Genomic DNA, 26,135 nt, shown 5'->3' with positions numbered 1-26,135 from the left:
GACACATTGCTTAAAAGTCACTCGCCCGAACAAGGACTTGAACCCTGGACCCTCAGATTAAAGTTCTGATGTTTTACCGACTCCAGGCTCTTCTGGAGTCTGTCGCAAACCTATAGAAAGTTCATAATACTAAAACCAAGTAAATTCAAATGGTGACAACTACTGTGCAATTACTAAAGTAGGAAAATCTCTCTATCACTAAAAGTAAGATATGAATAGATTGACATTTAGTGTCTATTGATGAAATACATTTAATTTGCCTCTTGGTTGAAGGTGTAGATTCTTAAACAGTTTGTGATTTTCCCACTCTGCACTATGTTCCATTTCACAAAATGACACATTGCTTAAAAGACACTCGCCCGAACAGGGACTTGAACCCTGGACCCTCAGATTAAAAGTCTGATGCTCTACCGACTGAGCTATCCAGGCTCTTCTGTGACAGGTTGCAAAAATGCAGAAAGTTCGTAATACAAAAAACAAGTCATATCAACTGATGACAACTACTAGTTACTGTGCAATTACTAAAATTGGAAAATCTCTCTATCACTAAAAGTATTATGTGAATAGCTTGACATTTAGTGTCTATTGATGAAATACATTTAATTTGCCTCTTGGTTGAAGGTGTAGATTCTTAAACAGTTTGTGATTTTCCCACTCTGCACTATGTTCCATTTCACAAAAACGACACATTGCTTAAAAGACACTCGTCCGAACAGAGACTTGAACCCTGGACCCTCAGATTAAAGTTCTGTTGTTTTACCGACTCCAGGCTCTTCTGGAGTCTGTCGCAAACCTATAGAAAGTTCGTAATACTAGTACAAGTCAATTCAAATGGTGACAACTACTGTGCAATTACTAAAGTAGGAAAATCTCTCTATCACTAAAAGTATGAACTGAAAAGCTTGACATTTAGTGTCTATTGATGAAATACTTTTAATTTGCCTCTTGGTTGAAGGTGTAGATTCTTAAACAGTTTGTGATTTTCCCACTCTGCACTATGTTCCATTTCACAAAAATGACACATTGCTTAAAAGACACTCGCCCGAACAGGGACTTGAACCCTGGACCCTCAGATTAAAGTTCTGATTTTTTACCGACTCCAGGCTCTTCTGTAGTCTGTCGCAAACCTATAGAAAGTTCGTAATACTAAAAACAAGTAAATTCAAATGGTGACAACCACTGTGCAATTACTAAAGTAGGAAAATCTCTCTATCACTAAAAGTATGATCTGAATAGCTTGACATTTAGTGTCTATTGATGAAATACATTTAATTTGCCTCTTGGTTGAAGGTGTACATTCTTAAACAGTTTGTGATTTTCCCACTCTGCACTATGTTCCATTTCACAAAAATGACACATTGCTTAAAAGACACTCGCCCGAACAGGGACTTGAAACCTGGACCCTCAGATTAAAGTTCTGATGTTTTACCGACTCCAGGCTCTTCTGGAGTCAGTCGCAAACCTACAGAAAGTTCGTAATACTAAAAACAAGTAAATTCAAATGGTGACAACTACTGTGCAATTACTAAAGTAGGAAAATCTCTCTATCACTAAAAGTATAATCTGAATAGCTTGACATTTAGTGTCTATTGATGAAATACATTTAATTTGCCTCTTGGTTGAAGGTGTAGATTCTTAAACAGTTTGTGATTTTCCCACTCTGCACTATGTTCCATTTCACAAAAACGACAGATTGCTTAAAAGACACTCGCCTGAAAAGAGACTTGAACCCTGGACCCTCAGATTAAAGTTCTGATGTTTTACTGACTCCAGGCTCTTCTGGAGTCTGTCGCAAACCTATGGAAAGTTCGTAATACTAAAAACAAGTAAATTCAAATGGTGACAACTACTGTGCAATTACTAAAGTAGGAAAATCTCTCTATCACTAAAAGTTTGATCTGAATAGCTTGACATTTAGTGTCTATTGATGAAATACATTTAATTTGCCTCTTGGTTGAAGGTGTACATTCTTAAACAGTTTGTGATTTTCCCACTCTGCACTATGTTCCATTTCACAAAATGACACATTGCTTAAAAGACACTCACCCGTTCAGGGACTTGAACCCTGGACCCTCAGATTAAAAGTCTGATGCTCTACCGACAGAGCTATCCAGGCTCTTCTGTGATAGGTCGCAAAAATGCCGAAAGTTCGTAATACAAAAAACAAGTCATATCAAATGATGACAACTACTATTTACTGTGCAATTACTAAAGTTGGAAAATCTCTCTATCACTAAAAGTATTATCTGAATAGCTTGACATTTAGTGTCTCTTGATGAAATACATTTAATTTGCCTCTTGGTTGAAGGTGTAGATTCTTAAACAGTTTGTGATTTTCCCACTCTGCACTATGTTCCATTTCACAAAAAAGACACATTGCTTAAAAGACACTCGTCCGAACAGAGACTTGAACCCTGGACCCTCAGATTAAAGTTCTGTTGTTTTACCGACTCCAGGCTCTTCTGGAGTCTGTCGCAAACCTATAGAAAGTTCGTAATACTAAAAACAAGTACATTCAAATGGTGACAACTACTGTGCACTTACTAAAGTTGGAAAATCTCTCTATCACTAAAAGTATGATCTGAATAGCTTGACATTTAGTGTCTATTGATGAAATACATTTAATTTGCCTCTTGGTTGAAGGTGTACATTCTTAAACAGTTTGTGATTTTCCCACTCTGCACTATGATCCATTTCACAAAATTGACACATTGCTTAAAAGACACTCGCCCGAACAGGGACTTGAAACCTGGACCCTCAGATTAAAGTTCTGATGTTTTACCGACTCCAGGCTCTTCTGTAGTCTGTCGCAAACCTATAGAAAGTTTGTAATACTAAAAACAAGTAAATTCAAATGGTGACAACTACTGTGCAATTACTAAAGTAGGAAAATCTCTCTATCACTAAAAGTATGAACTGAAAAGCTTGACATTTAGTGTCTCTTGATGAAATACATTTAATTTGCCTCTTGGTTGAAGGTGTACATTCTTAAACAGTTTGTGATTTTCCCACTCTGCACTATGTTCCATTTCACAAAAACGACACATTGCTTAAAAGACACTCGCCCGAACAGGGAACTGAACCCTGGACCCTCAGATTAAAAATATGATGCTCTACCGACTGAGCTATCCAGGATCTTCTGTGATAGGTCACAAAAATGCAGAAAGTTCGTAATACAAAAAACAAGTCATATCAAATGATGACAACTACTAGTTACTGTGCAATTACTAAAGTTGGAAAATCTCTCTATCACTAAAAGTATTATCTGAATAGCTTGACATTTAGTGTCTATTGATGAAATACATTTAATTTGCCTCTTGGTTGAAGGTGTAGATTCTTAAACAGTTTGTGATTTTCCCACTCTGCACTATGTTCCATTTCACAAAAACGACACATTGCTTAAAAGACACTTGTCCGAACAGAGACTTGAACCCTGGACCCTCAGATTAAAATTCTGTTGTTTTACCGACTCCAGGCTCTTCTGGAGTCTGTTGCAAACCTATAGAAAGTTCGTAATACTAAAACAAGTCAATTCAAATGGTGACAACTACTGTGCAATTACTAAAGTAGGAAAATCTCTCTATCACTAAAAGTATGAACTGAAAAGCTTGACATTTAGTGTCTCTTGATGAAATACATTTAATTTGCCTCTTGGTTGAAGGTGTACATTCTTAAACAGTTTGTGATTTTCCCACTCTGCACTATGTTCCATTTCACAAAAACGACACATTGCTTAAAAGACACTCGCCCGAACAGGGACTTGAACCCTGGACCTTCAGATTAAAGTTCTGATGTTTTACCGACTCCAGGCTCTTCTGGAGTCTGTTGCAAACCTACAGAAAGTTCGTAATACTAAAAACAAGTCAATTCAAATGGTGACAACTACTGTGCAATTACTAAAGTAGGAAAATCTCTCTATCACTAAAAGTATGATCTGAAAAGCTTGACATTTAGTGTCTATTGATGAAATACTTTTAATTTGCCTCTTGGTTGAAGGTGTAGATTCTTAAACAGTTTGTGATTTTCCCACTCTGCACTATGTTCTATTTCACAAAATGACACATTGCTTAAAAGACACTCGCCCGAACAGGGACTTGAACCCTGGACCTTCAGATTAAAGTTCTGAAGTTTTACCGACTCCAGGCTCTTCTGGAGTCTGTTGCAAACCTACAGAAAGTTCGTAATACTAAAAACAAGTCAATTCAAATGGTGACAACTACTGTGCAATTACTAAAGTAGGAAAATCTCTCTATCACTAAAAGTATGATCTGAAAAGCTTGACATTTAGTGTCTATTGATGAAATACTTTTAATTTGCCTCTTGGTTGAAGGTGTAGATTCTTAAACAGTTTGTGATTTTCCCACTCTGCACTATGTTCCATTTCACAAAAACGACACATTGCTTAAAAGACACTCGTCCGAACAGAGACTTGAACCCTGGACCCTCAGATTAAAGTTCTTTTGTTTTACCGACTCCAGGCTCTTCTGGAGTCTGTCGCAAACCTATAGAAAGTTCGTAATACTAAAACAAGTCAATTCAAATGGTGACAACTACTGTGCAATTACTAAAGTAGGAAAATCTCTCTATCACTAAAAGTATGAACTGAAATGCTTGACATTTAGTGTCTTTTGATGAAATACATTTAATTTGCCTCTTGGTTGAAGTTGTACATTCTTAAACAGTTTGTGATTTTCCCACTCTGCACTATGTTCCATTTCACAAAAACCGTTTGTGATTTTCCCACTCTGCACTATGTTCCATTTCACAAAAACGACACATTGCTTAAAAGACACTCGCCCGAACAGGGACTTGAACCCTGGACCCTCAGATTAAAGTTCTGATGTTTTACCGACTCCAGGCTCTTCTGTAGTCTGTCGCAAATATATAGAAAGTTCGTAATACTAAAAGCAAGTAAATTCAAATGGTGACAAGTACTGTGCAATTACTAAAGTAGGAAAATCTCTCTATCACTAAAAGTATGATATTAATAGCTTGACATTTAGTGTCTATTGATGAAATACATTTAATTTGCCTCTTGGTTTAAGGTGTACATTCTTAAACAGTTTGTGATTTTCCCACTCTGCACTATGTTCCATTTCACAAAAACGACACATTGCTTAAAAGACACTCGCCCGAACAGGGACTTGAACCCTGGACCCTCAGATTAAAGTTCTGAGGTTTTACCGACTCCAGGCTCTTCTGTAGTCTGTCGCAAACCTATAGAAAGTTCGTAATACTAAAAACAAGTAAATTCAAATGGTGACAACTACTGTGCAATTACTAAAGTAGGAAAATCTCTCTATCACTAAAAGTATGATCTGAATAGCTTGACATTTAGTGTCCATTGATGAAATACATTTAATTTGCCTCTTGGTTGAAGGTGTACATTCTTAAACAGTTTGTGATTTTCCCACTCTGCACTATGTTCCATTTCACAAAAATGACACATTGCTTAAAAGTCACTCGCCCGAACAAGGACTTGAACCCTGGACCCTCAGATTAAAGTTCTGATGTTTTACCGACTCCAGGCTCTTCTGGAGTCTGTCGCAAACCTATAGAAAGTTCATAATACTAAAACCAAGTAAATTCAAATGGTGACAACTACTGTGCAATTACTAAAGTAGGAAAATCTCTCTATCACTAAAAGTAAGATATGAATAGATTGACATTTAGTGTCTATTGATGAAATACATTTAATTTGCCTCTTGGTTGAAGGTGTAGATTCTTAAACAGTTTGTGATTTTCCCACTCTGCACTATGTTCCATTTCACAAAATGACACATTGCTTAAAAGACACTCGCCCGAACAGGGACTTGAACCCTGGACCCTCAGATTAAAAGTCTGATGCTCTACCGACTGAGCTATCCAGGCTCTTCTGTGACAGGTTGCAAAAATGCAGAAAGTTCGTAATACAAAAAACAAGTCATATCAACTGATGACAACTACTAGTTACTGTGCAATTACTAAAATTGGAAAATCTCTCTATCACTAAAAGTATTATGTGAATAGCTTGACATTTAGTGTCTATTGATGAAATACATTTAATTTGCCTCTTGGTTGAAGGTGTAGATTCTTAAACAGTTTGTGATTTTCCCACTCTGCACTATGTTCCATTTCACAAAAACGACACATTGCTTAAAAGACACTCGTCCGAACAGAGACTTGAACCCTGGACCCTCAGATTAAAGTTCTGTTGTTTTACCGACTCCAGGCTCTTCTGGAGTCTGTCGCAAACCTATAGAAAGTTCGTAATACTAGTACAAGTCAATTCAAATGGTGACAACTACTGTGCAATTACTAAAGTAGGAAAATCTCTCTATCACTAAAAGTATGAACTGAAAAGCTTGACATTTAGTGTCTATTGATGAAATACTTTTAATTTGCCTCTTGGTTGAAGGTGTAGATTCTTAAACAGTTTGTGATTTTCCCACTCTGCACTATGTTCTATTTCACAAAATGACAGATTGCTTAAAAGACACTTGCCCGAACAGGGACTTGAACCCTGGACCCTCAGATTAAAAGTCTGATGCTCTACGGACTGAGCTATCCAAGCTCTCCTATGATAGGTCACAAAAATGCAGAAAGTTCGCAATACAAAAAACAAGTCATTTCAAATGATGACAACTACTAGTTACTGTGCAATTACTAAAGTAGGAAAATCTCTCTATCACTAAAAGTATGAACTGAAAAGCTTGACATTTAGTGTCTCTTGATGAAATACATTTAATTTGCCTCTTGGTTGAAGGTGTACATTCTTAAACAGTTTGTGATTTTCCCACTCTGCACTATGTTCCATATCACAAAAACGACACATTGCTTAAAAGATACTCACCCGAACAGGGAACTGAACCCTGGACCCTCAGATTAAAAGTATGATACTCTACCGACTGAGCTATCCAGAACCTTCTGTGATAGGTCGCAAAAATGCAGAAAGTTCGTAATACAAAAAACAAGTCATATCAAATGATGACAACTACTAGTTACTGTGCAATTACTAAAGTTGGAAAATCTCTCTATCACTAAAAGTATGAACTGAAAAGCTTGACATTTAGTGTCTCTTGATGAAATACATTTATTTTGCCTCTTGGTTGAAGGTGTACATTCTTAAACAGTTTGTGATTTTCCCACTCTGTACTATGTTCCATTTCACAAAAACGACACATTGCTTAAAAGACACTCGCCCGAACAGGGACTTGAACCCTGGATCCTCAGATTAAAGTTCTGATGTTTTACCGACTCCAGGCTCTTCTGTAGTCTGTCGCAAATATATAGAAAGTTCGTAATACTAAAAACAAGTAAATTCAAATGGTGACAACTACTGTGCAATTACTAAAGTAGGAAAATCTCTCTATCACTAAAAGTATGATCTGAATAGCTTGACATTTAGTGTCTATTGATGAAATACATTTAATTTGCCTCTTGGTTGAAGGTGTACATTCTTAAACAGTTTGTGATTTTCCCACTCTGCACTATGTTCCATTTCACAAAAATGACACATTGCTTTAAAGACACTCGCCCGAACAGGGACTTGAACCGTGGACCCTCAGATTAAAAATCTGATGCTCTACCGACTGAGCTATCCAGGCTCTTATGTGGTGGGTCGCAAAAGTTTAAAGTTCTGATGTTTTACCGACTCCAGGCTCTTCTGGAGTCTGTTGCAAACCTACAGAAAGTTCGTAATACTAAAAACAAGTCAACTCAAATGGTGACAACTACTGTGCAATTACTAAAGTAGGAAAATCTCTCTATCACTAAAAGTATTATCTGAATAGCTTGACATTTAGTGTCTATTGATGAAATACATTTAATTTGCCTCTTGGTTGAAGGTGTAGATTCTTAAACAGTTTGTGATTTTCCCACTCTGCACTATGTTCCATTTCACAAAAACGACACATTGCTTAAAAGACACTTGTCCGAACAGAGACTTGAACCCTGGACCCTCAGATTAAAATTCTGTTGTTTTACCGACTCCAGGCTCTTCTGGAGTCTGTCGCAAACCTATAGAAAGTTCGTAATACTAAAACAAGTCAATTCAAATGGTGACAACTACTGTGCAATTACTAAAGTAGGAAAATCTCTCTATCACTAAAAGTATGAACTGAAAAGCTTGACATTTAGTGTCTCTTGATGAAATACATTTAATTTGCCTCTTGGTTGAAGGTGTACATTCTTAAACAGTTTGTGATTTTCCCACTCTGCACTATGTTCCATTTCACAAAAACGACACATTGCTTAAAAGACACTCGCCCGAACAGGGACTTGAACCCTGGACCTTCAGATTAAAGTTCTGATGTTTTACCGACTCCAGGCTCTTCTGGAGTCTGTTGCAAACCTACAGAAAGTTCGTAATACTAAAAACAAGTCAATTCAAATGGTGACAACTACTGTGCAATTACTAAAGTAGGAAAATCTCTCTATCACTAAAAGTATGATCTGAAAAGCTTGACATTTAGTGTCTATTGATGAAATACTTTTAATTTGCCTCTTGGTTGAAGGTGTAGATTCTTAAACAGTTTGTGATTTTCCCACTCTGCACTATGTTCTATTTCACAAAATGACACATTGCTTAAAAGACACTCGCCCGAACAGGGACTTGAACCCTGGACCTTCAGATTAAAGTTCTGATGTTTTACCGACTCCAGGCTCTTCTGGAGTCTGTTGCAAACCTACAGAAAGTTCGTAATACTAAAAACAAGTCAATTCAAATGGTGACAACTACTGTGCAATTACTAAAGTAGGAAAATCTCTCTATCACTAAAAGTATGATCTGAAAAGCTTGACATTTAGTGTCTATTGATGAAATACTTTTAATTTGCCACTTGGTTGAAGGTGTAGATTCTTAAACAGTTTGTGATTTTCCCACTCTGCACTATGTTCCATTTCACAAAAACGACACATTGCTTAAAAGACACTCGTCTGAACAGAGACTTGAACCCTGGACCCTCAGATTAAAGTTCTTTTGTTTTACCGACTCCAGGCTCTTCTGGAGTCTGTCGCAAACCTATAGAAAGTTCGTAATACTAAAACAAGTCAATTCAAATGGTGACAACTACTGTGCAATTACTAAAGTAGGAAAATCTCTCTATCACTAAAAGTATGAACTGAAATGCTTGACATTTAGTGTCTCCTGATGAAATACATTTAATTTGCCTCTTGGTTGAAGTTGTACATTCTTAAACAGTTTGTGATTTTCCCACTCTGCACTATGTTCCATTTCACAAAAACCGTTTGTGATTTTCCCACTCTGCACTATGTTCCATTTCACAAAAACGACACATTGCTTAAAAGACACTCGCCCGAACAGGGACTTGAACCCTGGACCCTCAGATTAAAGTTCTGATGTTTTACCGACTCCAGGCTCTTCTGTAGTCTGTCGCAAATATATAGAAAGTTCGTAATACTAAAACAAGTCAATTCAAATGGTGACAAGTACTGTGCAATTACTAAAGAAGGAAAATCTCTCTATCACTAAAAGTATGAACTGAAAAGCTTGACATTTAGTGTCTCTTGATGAAATACATTTAATTTGTCTCTTGGTTGAAGGTGTACATTCTTAAACAGTTTGTGATTTTCCCACTCTGCACTATGTTCCATTTCACAAAAATGACACATTGCTTAAAAGACACTCGCCCGAACAGGGACTTGAACCATGGACCCTCAGATTAAAGTTCTGATGTTTTACCAACTCCAGGCTCTTCTGGAGTCTGTCGCAAACCTATAGAAAGTTCGTAAAACTAAAACCAAGTAAATTCAAATGGTGACAACTACTGTGCAATTACTAAAGTAGGAAAATCTCTCTATCACTAAAAGTATGATATTAATAGCTTGACATTTAGTGTCTATTGATGAAATACATTTAATTTGCCTCTTGGTTGAAGGTGTACATTCTTAAACAGTTTGTGATTTTCCCACTCTGCACTATGTTCCATTTCACAAAAACGACACATTGCTTAAAAGACACTCGCCCGAACAGGGACTTGAACCCTGGACCCTCAGATTAAAGTTCTGAGGTTTTACCGACTCCAGGCTCTTCTGTAGTCTGTCGCAAACCTATAGAAAGTTCGTAATACTAAAAACAAGTAAATTCAAATGGTGACAACTACTGTGCAATTACTAAAGTAGGAAAATCTCTCTATCACTAAAAGTATGATCTGAATAGCTTGACATTTAGTGTCCATTGATGAAATACATTTAATTTGCCTCTTGGTTGAAGGTGTACATTCTTAAACAGTTTGTGATTTTCCCACTCTGCACTATGTTCCATTTCACAAAAACGACACATTGCTTAAAAGTCACTCGCCCGAACAGGGACTTGAACCCTGGACCCTCAGATTAAAGTTCTGATGTTTTACCGACTCCAGGCTCTTCTGGAGTCTGTCGCAAACCTATAGAAAGTTCATAATACTAAAACCAAGTAAATTCAAATGGTGACAACTACTGTGCAATTACTAAAGTAGGAAAATCTCTCTATCACTAAAAGTAAGATATGAATAGCTTGACATTTAGTGTCTATTGATGAAATACATTTAATTTGCCTCTTGGTTGAAGGTGTAGATTCTTAAACAGTTTGTGATTTTCCCACTCTGCACTATGTTCCATTTCACAAAATGACACATTGCTTAAAAGACACTCGCCCGAACAGGGACTTGAACCCTGGACCATCAGATTAAAAGTCTGATGTTCTACCGACTGAGCTATCCAGGCTCTTCTGTGACCGGTTGCAAAAATGCAGAAAGTTCGTAATACAAAAAACAAGTCATATCAACTGATGACAACTACTAGTTACTGTGCAATTACTAAAGTTGGAAAATCTCTCTATCACTAAAAGTATTATGTGAATAGCTTGACATTTAGTGTCTATTGATGAAATACATTTAATTTGCCTCTTGGTTGAAGGTGTAGATTCTTAAACAGTTTGTGATTTTCCCACTCTGCACTATGTTCCATTTCACAAAAACGACACATTGCTTAAAAGACACTCGTCCGAACAGAGACTTGAACCCTGGACCCTCAGATTAAAGTTCTGTTGTTTTACCGACTCCAGGCTCTTCTGGAGTCTGTCGCAAACCTATAGAAAGTTCGTAATACTAAAACAAGTCAATTCAAATGGTGACAACTACTGTGCAATTACTAAAGTAGGAAAATCTCTCTATCACTAAAAGTATGAACTGAAAAGCTTGACATTTAGTGTCTCTTGATGAAATACATTTAATTTGCCTCTTGGTTGAAGGTGTACATTCTTAAACAGTTTGTGATTTTCCCACTCTGCACTATGTTCCATATCACAAAAACGACACATTGCTTAAAAGATACTCACCCGAACAGGGAACTGAACCCTGGACCCTCAGATTAAAAGTATGATACTCTACCGACTGAGCTATCCAGAATCTTCTGTGACAGGTCGCAAAAATGCAGAAAGTTCGTAATAAAAAAAACAAGTCATATCAAATGATGACAACTACTAGTTACTGTGCAATTACTAAAGTTGGAAAATCTCTCTATCACTAAAAGTATGAACTGAAAAGCTTGACATTTAGTGTCTCTTGATGAAATACATTTATTTTGCCTCTTGGTTGAAGGTGTACATTCTTAAACAGTTTGTGATTTTCCCACTCTGCACTATGTTCCATTTCACAAAAACGACACATTGCTTAAAAGACACTCGCCCGAACAGGGACTTGAACCCTGGATCCTCAGATTAAAGTTCTGATGTTTTACCAACTCCAGGCTCTTCTGGAGTCTGTCGCAAATATATAGAAAGTTTGTAATACTAAAAACAAGTAAATTCAAATGGTGACAACTACTGTGCAATTACTAAAGTAGGAAAATCTCTCTATCACTAAAAGTATGATCTGAATAGCTTGACATTTAGTGTCTATTGATGAAATACATTTAATTTGCCTCTTGGTTGAAGGTGTACATTCTTAAACAGTTTGTGATTTTCCCACTCTGCACTATGTTCCATTTCACAAAAATGACACATTGCTTTAAAGACACTCGCCCGAACAGGGACTTGAACCGTGGACCCTCAGATTAAAAATCTGATGCTCTACCGACTGAGCTATCCAGGCTCTTATGTGGTGGGTCGCAAAAGTTTAAAGTTCTGATGTTTTACCGACTCCAGGCTCTTCTGGAGTCTGTTGCAAACCTACAGAAAGTTCGTAATACTAAAAACAAGTCAACTCAAATGGTGACAACTACTGTGCAATTACTAAAGTAGGAAAATCTCTCTATCACTAAAAGTATTATCTGAATAGCTTGACATTTAGTGTCTATTGATGAAATACATTTAATTTGCCTCTTGGTTGAAGGTGTAGATTCTTAAACAGTTTGTGATTTTCCCACTCTGCACTATGTTCCATTTCACAAAAACGACACATTGCTTAAAAGACACTTGTCCGAACAGGGACTTGAACCCTGGACCTTCAGATTAAAGTTCTGATGTTTTACCGACTCCAGGCTCTTCTGGAGTCTGTTGCAAACCTACAGAAAGTTCGTAATACTAAAAACAAGTCAATTCAAATGGTGACAACTACTGTGCAATTACTAAAGTAGGAAAATCTCTCTATCACTAAAAGTATGATCTGAAAAGCTTGACATTTAGTGTCTATTGATGAAATACTTTTAATTTGCCTCTTGGTTGAAGGTGTAGATTCTTAAACAGTTTGTGATTTTCCCACTCTGCACTATGTTCTATTTCACAAAATGACACATTGCTTAAAAGACACTCGCCCGAACAGGGACTTGAACCCTGGACCTTCAGATTAAAGTTCTGATGTTTTACCGACTCCAGGCTCTTCTGTAGTCTGTTGCAAACCTACAGAAAGTTCGTAATACTAAAAACAAGTCAATTCAAATGGTGACAACTACTGTGCAATTACTAAAGTAGGAAAATCTCTCTATCACTAAAAGTATGATCTGAAAAGCTTGACATTTAGTGTCTATTGATGAAATACTTTTAATTTGCCTCTTGGTTGAAGGTGTAGATTCTTAAACAGTTTGTGATTTTCCCACTCTGCACTATGTTCCATTTCACAAAAACGACACATTGCTTAAAAGACACTCGTCCGAACAGAGACTTGAACCCTGGACCCTCAGATTAAAGTTCTTTTGTTTTACCGACTCCAGGCTCTTCTGGAGTCTGTCGCAAACCTATAGAAAGTTCGTAATACTAAAACAAGTCAATTCAAATGGTGACAACTACTGTGCAATTACTAAAGTAGGAAAATCTCTCTATCACTAAAAGTATGAACTGAAATGCTTGACATTTAGTGTCTCTTGATGAAATACATTTAATTTGCCTCTTGGTTGAAGTTGTACATTCTTAAACAGTTTGTGATTTTCCCACTCTGCACTATGTTCCATTTCACAAAAACCGTTTGTGATTTTCCCACTCTGCACTATGTTCTATTTCACAAAAACGACACATTGCTTAAAAGACACTCGCCCGAACAGGGACTTGAACCCTGGACCCTCAGATTAAAGTTCTGATGTTTTACCGACTCCAGGCTCTTCTGTAGTCTGTCGCAAATATATAGAAAGTTCGTAATACTAAAAGCAAGTAAATTCAAATGGTGACAACTACTGTGCAATTACTAAAGTAGGAAAATCTCTCAATCACTAAAAGTATGATCTGAATAGCTTGACATTTAGTGTCTATTGATGAAATACATTTAATTTGCCTCTTGGTTGAAGGTGTAGATTCTTAAATAGTTTGTGATTTTCCCACTCTGCACTATGTTCCATTTCACAAAAATGACACATTGCTTAAAAGACACTCGCCCGAACAGGGACTTGAACCCTGGACCCTCAGATTAAAAGTATGATGCTCTACCAACTGAGCTATCCAGGCACTTCTGTGAGAGGTCGCAAAAATGCAGAAAGTTCGTAATACAAAAAGCAAGTCATTTCAAATGATGACAACTACTAGTTACTGTGCAATTAATAAAGTAGGAAAATCTCTCTATCACTAAAAGTATGAACTGAACAGCTTGACATTTAGTGTCTCTTGATGAAATACATTTAATTTGACTCTTGGTTGAAGGTGTACATTCTTAAACAGTTTGTGATTTTCCCACTCTGCACTATGTTCCATTTCACAAAAACGACACATTGCTTAAAAGACACTCGCCCGAACAGGGACTTGAACCATGGACCCTCAGATTAAAGTTCTGATGTTTTACCAACTCCAGGCTCTTCTGGAGTCTGTCGCAAACCTATAGAAAGTTCGTAAAACTAAAACCAAGTAAATTCAAATGGTGACAACTACTGTGCAATTACTAAAGTAGGAAAATCTCTCTATCACTAAAAGTATGATATTAATAGCTTGACATTTAGTGTCTATTGATGAAATACATTTAATTTGCCTCTTGGTTGAAGGTGTACATTCTTAAACAGTTTGTGATTTTCCCACTCTGCACTATGTTCCATTTCACAAAAACGACACATTGCTTAAAAGACACTCGCCCGAACAGGGACTTGAACCCTGGACCCTCAGATTAAAGTTCTGAGGTTTTACCGACTCCAGGCTCTTCTGTAGTCTGTCGCAAACCTATAGAAAGTTCGTAATACTAAAAACAAGTAAATTCAAATGGTGACAACTACTGTGCAATTACTAAAGTAGGAAAATCTCTCTATCACTAAAAGTATGATCTGAATAGCTTGACATTTAGTGTCCATTGATGAAATACATTTAATTTGCCTCTTGGTTGAAGGTGTACATTCTTAAACAGTTTGTGATTTTCCCACTCTGCACTATGTTCCATTTCACAAAAACGACACATTGCTTAAAAGTCACTCGCCCGAACAGGGACTTGAACCCTGGACCCTCAGATTAAAGTTCTGATGTTTTACCGACTCCAGGCTCTTCTGGAGTCTGTCGCAAACCTATAGAAAGTTCATAATACTAAAACCAAGTAAATTCAAATGGTGACAACTACTGTGCAATTACTAAAGTAGGAAAATCTCTCTATCACTAAAAGTAAGATATGAATAGCTTGACATTTAGTGTCTATTGATGAAATACATTTAATTTGCCTCTTGGTTGAAGGTGTAGATTCTTAAACAGTTTGTGATTTTCCCACTCTGCACTATGTTCCATTTCACAAAATGACACATTGCTTAAAAGACACTCGCCCGAACAGGGACTTGAACCCTGGACCATCAGATTAAAAGTCTGATGCTCTACCGACTGAGCTATCCAGGCTCTTCTGTGACCGGTTGCAAAAATGCAGAAAGTTCGTAATACAAAAAACAAGTCATATCAACTGATGACAACTACTAGTTACTGTGCAATTACTAAAGTTGGAAAATCTCTCTATCACTAAAAGTATTATGTGAATAGCTTGACATTTAGTGTCTATTGATGAAATACATTTAATTTGCCTCTTGGTTGAAGGTGTAGATTCTTAAACAGTTTGTGATTTTCCCACTCTGCACTATGTTCCATTTCACAAAAACGACACATTGCTTAAAAGACACTCGTCCGAACAGAGACTTGAACCCTGGACCCTCAGATTAAAGTTCTTTTGTTTTACCGACTCCAGGCTCTTCTGGAGTCTGTCGCAAACCTATAGAAAGTTCGTAATACTAAAACAAGTCAATTCAAATGGTGACAACTACTGTGCAATTACTAAAGTAGGAAAATCTCTCTATCACTAAAAGTATGAACTGAAATGCTTGACATTTAGTGTCTCTTGATGAAATACATTTAATTTGCCTCTTGGTTGAAGTTGTACATTCTTAAACAGTTTGTGATTTTCCCACTCTGCACTATGTTCCATTTCACAAAAACCGTTTGTGATTTTCCCACTCTGCACTATGTTCCATTTCACAAAAACGACACATTGCTTAAAAGACACTCGCCCGAACAGGGACTTGAACCCTGGACCCTCAGATTAAAGTTCTGATGTTTTACCGACTCCAGGCTCTTCTGTAGTCTGTCGCAAATATATAGAAAGTTCGTAATACTAAAAGCAAGTAAATTCAAATGGTGACAACTACTGTGCAATTACTAAAGTAGGAAAATCTCTCAATCACTAAAAGTATGATCTGAATAGCTTGACATTTAGTGTCTATTGATGAAATACATTTAATTTGCCTCTTGGTTGAAGGTGTAGATTCTTAAATAGTTTGTGATTTTCCCACTCTGCACTATGTTCCATTTCACAAAAATGACACATTGCTTAAAAGACACTCGCCCGAACAGGGACTTGAACCCTGGACCCTCAGATTAAAAGTATGATGCTCTACCAACTGAGCTATCCAGGCACTTCTGTGAGAGGTCGCAAAAATGCAGAAAGTTCGTAATACAAAAAGCAAGTCATTTCAAATGATGACAACTACTAGTTACTGTGCAATTAATAAAGTAGGAAAATCTCTCTATCACTAAAAGTATGAACTGAACAGCTTGACATTTAGTGTCTCTTGATGAAATACATTTTATTTGACTCTTGGTTGAAGGTGTACATTCTTAAACAGTTTGTGATTTTCCCACTCTGCACTATGTTCCATTTCACAAAAACGACACATTGCTTAAAAGACACTCGCCCGAACAGGGACTTGAACCATGGACCCTCAGATTAAAGTTCTGATGTTTTACCAACTCCAGGCTCTTCTGGAGTCTGTCGCAAACCTATAGAAAGTTCGTAAAACTAAAACCAAGTAAATTCAAATGGTGACAACTACTGTGCAATTACTAAAGTAGGAAAATCTCTCTATCACTAAAAGTATGATATTAATAGCTTGACATTTAGTGTCTATTGATGAAATACATTTAATTTGCCTCTTGGTTGAAGGTGTACATTCTTAAACAGTTTGTGATTTTCCCACTCTGCACTATGTTCCATTTCACAAAAACGACACATTGCTTAAAAGACACTCGCCCGAACAGGGACTTGAACCCTGGACCCTCAGATTAAAGTTCTGAGGTTTTACCGACTCCAGGCTCTTCTGTAGTCTGTCGCAAACCTATAGAAAGTTCGTAATACTAAAAACAAGTAAATTCAAATGGTGACAACTACTGTGCAATTACTAAAGTAGGAAAATCTCTCTATCACTAAAAGTATGATCTGAATAGCTTGACATTTAGTGTCCATTGATGAAATACATTTAATTTGCCTCTTGGTTGAAGGTGTACATTCTTAAACAGTTTGTGATTTTCCCACTCTGCACTATGTTCCATTTCACAAAAACGACACATTGCTTAAAAGTCACTCGCCCGAACAGGGACTTGAACCCTGGACCCTCAGATTAAAGTTCTGATGTTTTACCGACTCCAGGCTCTTCTGGAGTCTGTCGCAAACCTATAGAAAGTTCATAATACTAAAACCAAGTAAATTCAAATGGTGACAACTACTGTGCAATTACTAAAGTAGGAAAATCTCTCTATCACTAAAAGTAAGATATGAATAGCTTGACATTTAGTGTCTATTGATGAAATACATTTAATTTGCCTCTTGGTTGAAGGTGTAGATTCTTAAACAGTTTGTGATTTTCCCACTCTGCACTATGTTCCATTTCACAAAATGACACATTGCTTAAAAGACACTCGCCCGAACAGGGACTTGAACCCTGGACCATCAGATTAAAAGTCTGATGCTCTACCGACTGAGCTATCCAGGCTCTTCTGTGACCGGTTGCAAAAATGCAGAAAGTTCGTAATACAAAAAACAAGTCATATCAACTGATGACAACTACTAGTTACTGTGCAATTACTAAAGTTGGAAAATCTCTCTATCACTAAAAGTATTATGTGAATAGCTTGACATTTAGTGTCTATTGATGAAATACATTTAATTTGCCTCTTGGTTGAAGGTGTAGATTCTTAAACAGTTTGTGATTTTCCCACTCTGCACTATGTTCCATTTCACAAAAACGACACATTGCTTAAAAGACACTCGTCCGAACAGAGACTTGAACCCTGGACCCTCAGATTAAAGTTCTGAGGTTTTACCGACTCCAGGCTCTTCTGTAGTCTGTCGCAAACCTATAGAAAGTTCGTAATACTAAAAACAAGTAAATTCAAATGGTGACAACTACTGTGCAATTACTAAAGTAGGAAAATCTCTCTATCACTAAAAGTATGATCTGAATAGCTTGACATTTAGTGTCCATTGATGAAATACATTTAATTTGCCTCTTGGTTGAAGGTGTACATTCTTAAACAGTTTGTGATTTTCCCACTCTGCACTATGTTCCATTTCACAAAAACGACACATTGCTTAAAAGTCACTCGCCCGAACAGGGACTTGAACCCTGGACCCTCAGATTAAAGTTCTGATGTTTTACCGACTCCAGGCTCTTCTGGAGTCTGTCGCAAACCTATAGAAAGTTCATAATACTAAAACCAAGTAAATTCAAATGGTGACAACTACTGTGCAATTACTAAAGTAGGAAAATCTCTCTATCACTAAAAGTAAGATATGAATAGCTTGACATTTGGTGTCTATTGATGAAATACATTTAATTTGCCTCTTGGTTGAAGGTGTAGATTCTTAAACAGTTTGTGATTTTCCCACTCTGCACTATGTTCCATTTCACAAAATGACACATTGCTTAAAAGACACTCGCCCGAACAGGGACTTGAACCCTGGACCATCAGATTAAAAGTCTGATGCTCTACCGACTGAGCTATCCAGGCTTTTCTGTGACCGGTTGCAAAAATGCAGAAAGTTCGTAATACAAAAAACAAGTCATATCAACTGATGACAACTACTAGTTACTGTGCAATTACTAAAGTTGGAAAATCTCTCTATCACTAAAAGTATTATGTGAATAGCTTGACATTTAGTGTCTATTGATGAAATACATTTAATTTGCCTCTTGGTTGAAGGTGTAGATTCTTAAACAGTTTGTGATTTTCCCACTCTGCACTATGTTCCATTTCACAAAAACGACACATTGCTTAAAAGACACTCGTCCGAACAGAGACTTGAACCCTGGACCCTCAGATTAAAGTTCTGTTGTTTTACCGACTCCAGGCTCTTCTGGAGTCTGTCGCAAACCTATAGAAAGTTCGTAATACTAAAACAAGTCAATTCAAATGGTGACAACTACTGTGCAATTACTAAAGTAGGAAAATCTCTCTATCACTAAAAGTATGAACTGAAAAGCTTGACATTTAGTGTCTATTGATGAAATACTTTTAATTTGCCTCTTGGTTGAAGGTGTAGATTCTTAAACAGTTTGTGATTTTTCCACTCTGCACTATGTTCTATTTCACAAAATGACAGATTGCTTAAAAGACACTTGCCCGAACAGGGACTTGAACCCTGGACCCTCAGATTAAAAGTCTGATGCTCTACGGACTGAGCTATCCAAGCTCTCCTATGATAGGTCACAAAAATGCAGAAAGTTCGCAATACAAAAAACAAGTCATTTCAAATGATGACAACTACTAGTTACTGTGCAATTACTAAAGTAGGAAAATCTCTCTATCACTAAAAGTATGAACTGAAAAGCTTGACATTTAGTGTCTCTTGATGAAATACATTTAATTTGCCTCTTGGTTGAAGGTGTACATTCTTAAACAGTTTGTGATTTTCCCACTCTGCACTATGTTCCATATCACAAAAACGACACATTGCTTAAAAGATACTCACCCGAACAGGGAACTGAACCCTGGACCCTCAGATTAAAAGTATGATACTCTACCGACTGAGCTATCCAGAATCTTCTGTGACAGGTCGCAAAAATGCAGAAAGTTCGTAATACAAAAAACAAGTCATATCAAATGATGACAACTACTAGTTACTGTGCAATTACTAAAGTTGGAAAATCTCTCTATCACTAAAAGTATGAACTGAAAAGCTTGACATTTAGTGTCTCTTGATGAAATACATTTATTTTGCCTCTTGGTTGAAGGTGTACATTCTTAAACAGTTTGTGATTTTCCCACTCTGCACTATGTTCCATTTCACAAAAACGACACATTGCTTAAAAGACACTCGCCCGAACAGGGACTTGAACCCTGGATCCTCAGATTAAAGTTCTGATGTTTTACCAACTCCAGGCTCTTCTGGAGTCTGTCGCAAATATATAGAAAGTTCGTAATACTAAAAACAAGTAAATTCAAATGGTGACAACTACTGTGCAATTACTAAAGTAGGAAAATCTCTCTATCACTAAAAGTATGATCTGAATAGCTTGACATTTAGTGTCTATTGATGAAATACATTTAATTTGCCTCTTGGTTGAAGGTGTACATTCTTAAACAGTTTGTGATTTTCCCACTCTGCACTATGTTCCATTTCACAAAAATGACACATTGCTTTAAAGACACTCGCCCGAACAGGGACTTGAACCGTGGACCCTCAGATTAAAAATCTGATGCTCTACCGACTGAGCTATCCAGGCTCTTATGTGGTGGGTCGCAAAAGTTTAAAGTTCTGATGTTTTACCGACTCCAGGCTCTTCTGGAGTCTGTTGCAAACCTACAGAAAGTTCGTAATACTAAAAACAAGTCAACTCAAATGGTGACAACTACTGTGCAATTACTAAAGTAGGAAATTCTCTCTATCACTAAAAGTATTATCTGAATAGCTTGACATTTAGTGTCTATTGATGAAATACATTTAATTTGCCTCTTGGTTGAAGGTGTAGATTCTTAAACAGTTTGTGATTTTCCCACTCTGCACTATGTTCCATTTCACAAAAACGACACATTGCTTAAAAGACACTTGTCCGAACAGGGACTTGAACCCTGGACCTTCAGATTAAAGTTCTGATGTTTTACCGACTCCAGGCTCTTCTGGAGTCTGTTGCAAACCTACAGAAAGTTCGTAATACTAAAAACAAGTCAATTCAAATGGTGACAACTACTGTGCAATTACTAAAGTAGGAAAATCTCTCTATCACTAAAAGTATGATCTGAAAAGCTTGACATTTAGTGTCTATTGATGAAATACTTTTAATTTGCCTCTTGGTTGAAGGTGTAGATTCTTAAACAGTTTGTGATTTTCCCACTCTGCACTATGTTCTATTTCACAAAATGACACATTGCTTAAAAGACACTCGCCCGAACAGGGACTTGAACCCTGGACCTTCAGATTAAAGTTCTGATGTTTTACCGACTCCAGGCTCTTCTGTAGTCTGTTGCAAACCTACAGAAAGTTCGTAATACTAAAAACAAGTCAATTCAAATGGTGACAACTACTGTGCAATTACTAAAGTAGGAAAATCTCTCTATCACTAAAAGTATGATCTGAAAAGCTTGACATTTAGTGTCTATTGATGAAATACTTTTAATTTGCCTCTTGGTTGAAGGTGTAGATTCTTAAACAGTTTGTGATTTTCCCACTCTGCACTATGTTCCATTTCACAAAAACGACACATTGCTTAAAAGACACTCGTCCGAACAGAGACTTGAACCCTGGACCCTCAGATTAAAGTTCTTTTGTTTTACCGACTCCAGGCTCTTCTGGAGTCTGTTGCAAACCTACAGAAAGTTCGTAATACTAAAAACAAGTCAATTCAAATGGTGACAACTACTGTGCAATTACTAAAGTAGGAAAATCTCTCTATCACTAAAAGTATGATCTGAAAAGCTTGACATTTAGTGTCTATTGATGAAATACATTTAATTTGCCTCTTGGTTGAAGGTGTAGATTCTTAAACAGTTTGTGATTTTCCCACTCTGCACAAAATGACAAATTGCTTAAAAGACACTCGCCCGAACAGGGACTTGAACCCTGGACCCTCAGATTAAAAGTCTGATGCTCTACCGACTGAGCTATCCAGGCTCTTCTGTGATAGGTTGCAAAAATGCAGAAAGTTCGTAATACAAAAAACAAGTCATATCAAATGATGACAACTACTAGTTACTGTGCAATTACTAAAGTTGGAAAATCTCTCTATCACTAAAAGTATGAACTGAAAAGCTTGACATTTCGTCTCTATTGATGAAATACATTTAATTTGCCTCTTGATGAAATACATTTAATTTGCCTCTTGCTTGAAGGTGTACGTTCTTAAACAGTTTGTGATTTTCCCACTCTGCACTATGTTCCATTTCACAAAAATAACACATTGCTTAAAAGACACTCGCCCGAACAGGGACTTGAACCCTGGACCCTCAGATTAAAGTTCTGATGTTTTACCGACTCCAGGCTCTTCTGGAGTCTGTCGCAAACCTATAGAAAGTTCGTAATACTAAAACCAAGTAAATTCAAATGGTGACAACTACTGTGCAATTACTAAAGTAGGAAAATCTCTCTATCACTAAAAGTAAGATATGAATAGCTTGACATTTAGAGACTATTGATGAAATACATTTAATTTGCCTCTTGGTTGAAGGTGTAGATTCTTAAACAGTTTGTGATTTTCCCACTCTGCACTATGTTCCATTTCACAAAATGACACATTGCTTAAAAGACACTCGCCCGAACAGGGACTTGAACCCTGGACCCTCAGATTAAAAGTCTGATGCTCTACGGACTGAGCTATCCAAGCTCTCCTATGATAGGTCACAAAAATGCAGAAAGTTCGCAATACAAAAAACAAGTCATTTCAAATGATGACAACTACTAGTTACTGTGCAATTAATAAAGTAGGAAAATCTCTCTATCACTAAAAGTATGAACTGAACAGCTTGACATTTAGTGTCTCTTGATGAAATACATTTAATTTGCCTCTTGGTTGAAGGTGTACATTCTTAAACAGTTTGTGATTTTCCCACTCTGCACTATGTTCCATTTCACAAAAACGACACATTGCTTAAAAGACACTCGCCCGAACAGGAACTTGAACCCTGGACCCTCAGATTAAAGTTCTGATGTTTTACCGACTCCAGGCTCTTCTGTAGTCTGTCGCAAACCTATAGAAAGTTCGTAATACTAAAAACAAGTACATTCAAATGGTGACAACTACTGTGCACTTACTAAAGTTGGAAAATCTCTCTATCACTAAAAGTATGATCTGAATAGCTTGACATTTAGTGTCTCTTGATGAAATACATTTCATTTGCCTCTTGGTTGAAGGTGTAGATTCTTAAACAGTTTGTGATTTTCCCACTCTGCACTATGTTCCATTTCACAAAATGACACATTGCTTAAAAGACACTCGTCCAAACAGAGACTTGAACCCTGGACCCTCAGATTAAACTTCTGATGTTTTACCAACTCCAGGCTCTTCTGGAGTCTGTCGCAAACCTATAGAAAATTCGTAATACTAAAAACAAGTAAATTCAAATGGTGACAACTACTGTGCAATTACTAAAGTAGGAAAATCTCTCTATCACTAAAAGTATGATCTGAATAGCTTGACATTTAGTGTCTATTGATGAAATACATTTAATTTGCCTCTTGGTTGAAGGTGTACATTCTTAAACAGTTTGTGATTTTCCCACTCTGCACTATGTTCCATTTCACAAAATGACACATTGCTTAAAAGACACTCGTCCGAACAGGGACTTGAACCCTGGACCCTCAGATTAAAAGAATGATGCTCTACTGACTGAGCTTTCCAGGCTCTTCTGTGAGAGGTCGCAAAATGCAGAAAGTTCGTAATACTAAAAACAAGTAAATTCAAATGGTGACAACTACTGTGCAATTACTAAAGTATGAAAATCTCTCTATCACTAAAAGTATGATCTGAATAGCTTGACATTTAGTGTCTATTGATGAAATACATTTAATTTGTCTCTTGGTTGAAGGTGTACATTCTTAAACAGTTTGTGATTTTCCCACTCTGCACTATGTTCCATTTCACAAAAACGACACATTGCTTAAAAGACACTCGCCTGAACAGGGACTTGAACCATGGACCCTCAGATTAAAGTTCTGATGTTTTACCGACTCCAGGCTCTTCTGGAGTCGGTCGCAAACCTACAGAAAGTTCGTAATACTAAAAACAAGTAAATTCAAATGGTGACAACTACTGTGCAATTACTAAAGTAGGAAAATCTCTCTATCACTAAAAGTATGATCTGAATAGCTTGACATTTAGTGTCTATTGATGAAATACATTTGATTTGCCTCTTGGTTGAAGGTGTAGATTCTTAAACAGTTTGTGATTTTCCCACTCTGCACTATGTTCCATTTCACAAAATGACACATTGCTTAAAAGACACTCACCTGAACAGGGACTTGAACCCAGGACCCTCAGATTAAAAGTCTGATGCTCTACCGACTGAGCTATCCAGGCACTTCTGTGATAGGTCGCAAAAATGCAGAAAGTTCGTAATACAAAAAACAAGTCATTTCAAATGATGACAACTACTAGTTACTGTGCAATTACTAAAGAAGGAAAATCTCTCTATCACTAAAAGTATGAACTGAAAAGCTTGACATTTAGTGTCTCTTGATGAAATACATTTAATTTGTCTCTTGGTTGAAGGTGTACATTCTTAAACAGTTTGTGATTTTCCCACTCTGCACTATGTTCCATTTCACAAAAACGACACATTGCTTAAAAGACACTCGCCCGAACAGGGACTTGAACCATGGACCCTCAGATTAAAGTTCTGATGTTTTACCAACTCCAGGCTCTTCTGGAGTCTGTCGCAAACCTATAGAAAGTTCGTAAAACTAAAACCAAGTAAATACAAATGGTGACAACTACTGTGCAATTACAAAAGTAGGAAAATCTCTCTATCACTAAAAGTATGATATTAATAGCTTGACATTTAGTGTCTATTGATGAAATACATTTAATTTGCCTCTTGGTTGATGGTGTACATTCTTAAACAGTTTGTGATTTTCCCACTCTGCACTATGTTCCATTTCACAAAAACGACACATTGCTTAAAAGACACTCGCCCGAACAGGGACTTGAACCCTTGACCCTCAGATTAAAGTTCTGAGGTTTTACCGACTCCAGGCTCTTCTGTAGTCTGTCGCAAACCTATAGAAAGTTCGTAATACTAAAAACAAGTAAATTCAAATGGTGACAACTACTGTGCAATTACTAAAGTAGGAAAATCTCTCTATCACTAAAAGTATGATCTGAATAGCTTGACATTTAGTGTCCATTGATGAAATACATTTAATTTGCCTCTTGGTTGAAGGTGTACATTCTTAAACAGTTTGTGATTTTCCCACTCTGCACTATGTTCCATTTCACAAAAACGACACATTGCTTAAAAGACACTCGTCCAAACAGAGACTTGAACCCTGGACCCTCAGATTAAACTTCTGATGTTTTACCAACTCCAGGCTCTTCTGGAGTCAGTCGTAAACCTACAGAAAGTTCGTAATACTAAAAACAAGTAAATTCAAATGGTGACAACTACTGTGCAATTACTAAAGTAGGAAAATCTCTCTATCACTAAAAGTATGATCTGAATAGCTTGACATTTAGTGTCTATTGATGAAATACATTTAATTTGCCTCTTGGTTGAAGGTGTACATTCTTAAACAGTTTGTGATTTTCCCACTCTGCACTATGTTCCATTTCACAAAATGACACATTGCTTAAAAGACACTCGTCCGAACAGGGACTTGAACCCTGGACCCTCAGATTAAAAGAATGATGCTCTACTGACTGAGCTTTCCAGGCTCTTCTGTGAGAGGTCGCAAAAATGCAGAAAGTTCGTAATACTAAAAACAAGTAAATTCAAATGGTGACAACTACTGTGCAATTACTAAAGTAGGAAAATCTCTCTATCACTAAAAGTATGATCTGAATAGCTTGACATTTAGTGTCTATTGATGAAATACATTTAATTTGCCTCTTGGTTGAAGGTGTACATTCTTAAACAGTTTGTGAAATTTTCCCACTCTGCACTATGTTCCATTTCACAAAAATGACACATTGCTTAAAAGACACTCGCCCGAACAGGGACTTGAAACCTGGACCCTCAGATTAAAGTTCTGATGTTTTACCGACTCCAGGCTCTTCTGGAGTCAGTCGCAAACCTACAGAAAGTTCGTAATACTAAAAACAAGTCAATTCAAATGGTGACAACTACTGTGCAATTACTAAAGTTGGAAAATCTCTCTATCACTAAAAGTATGATCTGAATAGCTTGACATTTAGTGTCTATTGATGAAATACATTTAATTTGCCTCTTGGTTGAAGGTGTACATTCTTAAACAGTTTGTGATTTTCCCGCTCTGCACTATGATCCATTTCACAAAAATGACACATTGCTTAAAAGACACTCGCCCGAACAGGGACTTGAAACCTGGACCCTCAGA

At 36.9% G+C, this 26,135-nt stretch overlaps 8 non-coding genes across 8 annotated transcripts; all 8 read right to left on the bottom strand.

Annotated features, from left to right (window-relative positions):
- Positions 1-356: 356 nt before the first annotated feature.
- Positions 357-429, bottom strand: TRNAK-UUU (transfer RNA lysine (anticodon UUU)). The gene has a single exon. It is a non-coding gene; the product is annotated as a tRNA-Lys (tRNA).
- Positions 430-5,798: 5,369 nt separating this feature from the next.
- Positions 5,799-5,871, bottom strand: TRNAK-UUU (transfer RNA lysine (anticodon UUU)). Its single transcript has one exon. It is a non-coding gene; the product is annotated as a tRNA-Lys (tRNA).
- Positions 5,872-10,631: 4,760 nt separating this feature from the next.
- TRNAK-UUU (transfer RNA lysine (anticodon UUU)) lies at positions 10,632-10,704 on the bottom strand. The gene has a single exon. It is a non-coding gene; the product is annotated as a tRNA-Lys (tRNA).
- A 4,428-nt stretch (positions 10,705-15,132) lies between these two features.
- TRNAK-UUU (transfer RNA lysine (anticodon UUU)) lies at positions 15,133-15,205 on the bottom strand. Its single transcript has one exon. It is a non-coding gene; the product is annotated as a tRNA-Lys (tRNA).
- Positions 15,206-17,549: 2,344 nt separating this feature from the next.
- Positions 17,550-17,622, bottom strand: TRNAK-UUU (transfer RNA lysine (anticodon UUU)). The gene has a single exon. It is a non-coding gene; the product is annotated as a tRNA-Lys (tRNA).
- A 945-nt stretch (positions 17,623-18,567) lies between these two features.
- On the bottom strand, positions 18,568-18,640 carry TRNAK-UUU (transfer RNA lysine (anticodon UUU)). Its single transcript has one exon. It is a non-coding gene; the product is annotated as a tRNA-Lys (tRNA).
- Positions 18,641-21,667: 3,027 nt separating this feature from the next.
- On the bottom strand, positions 21,668-21,740 carry TRNAK-UUU (transfer RNA lysine (anticodon UUU)). Its single transcript has one exon. It is a non-coding gene; the product is annotated as a tRNA-Lys (tRNA).
- Positions 21,741-24,068: 2,328 nt separating this feature from the next.
- Positions 24,069-24,141, bottom strand: TRNAK-UUU (transfer RNA lysine (anticodon UUU)). The gene has a single exon. It is a non-coding gene; the product is annotated as a tRNA-Lys (tRNA).
- Between the last annotated feature and the right edge of the window lie 1,994 nt (positions 24,142-26,135).

This window comes from Taudactylus pleione, unplaced genomic scaffold (genome assembly GCF_031769625.1).
Source record: "Taudactylus pleione unplaced genomic scaffold, aTauple2 ptg000454l, whole genome shotgun sequence".
Taxonomy (NCBI): Eukaryota; Metazoa; Chordata; class Amphibia; order Anura; family Myobatrachidae; genus Taudactylus; species Taudactylus pleione.
Note: the sequence above shows the minus strand (reverse complement) of the source record. Positions and strands in the feature narration are given on the sequence as shown.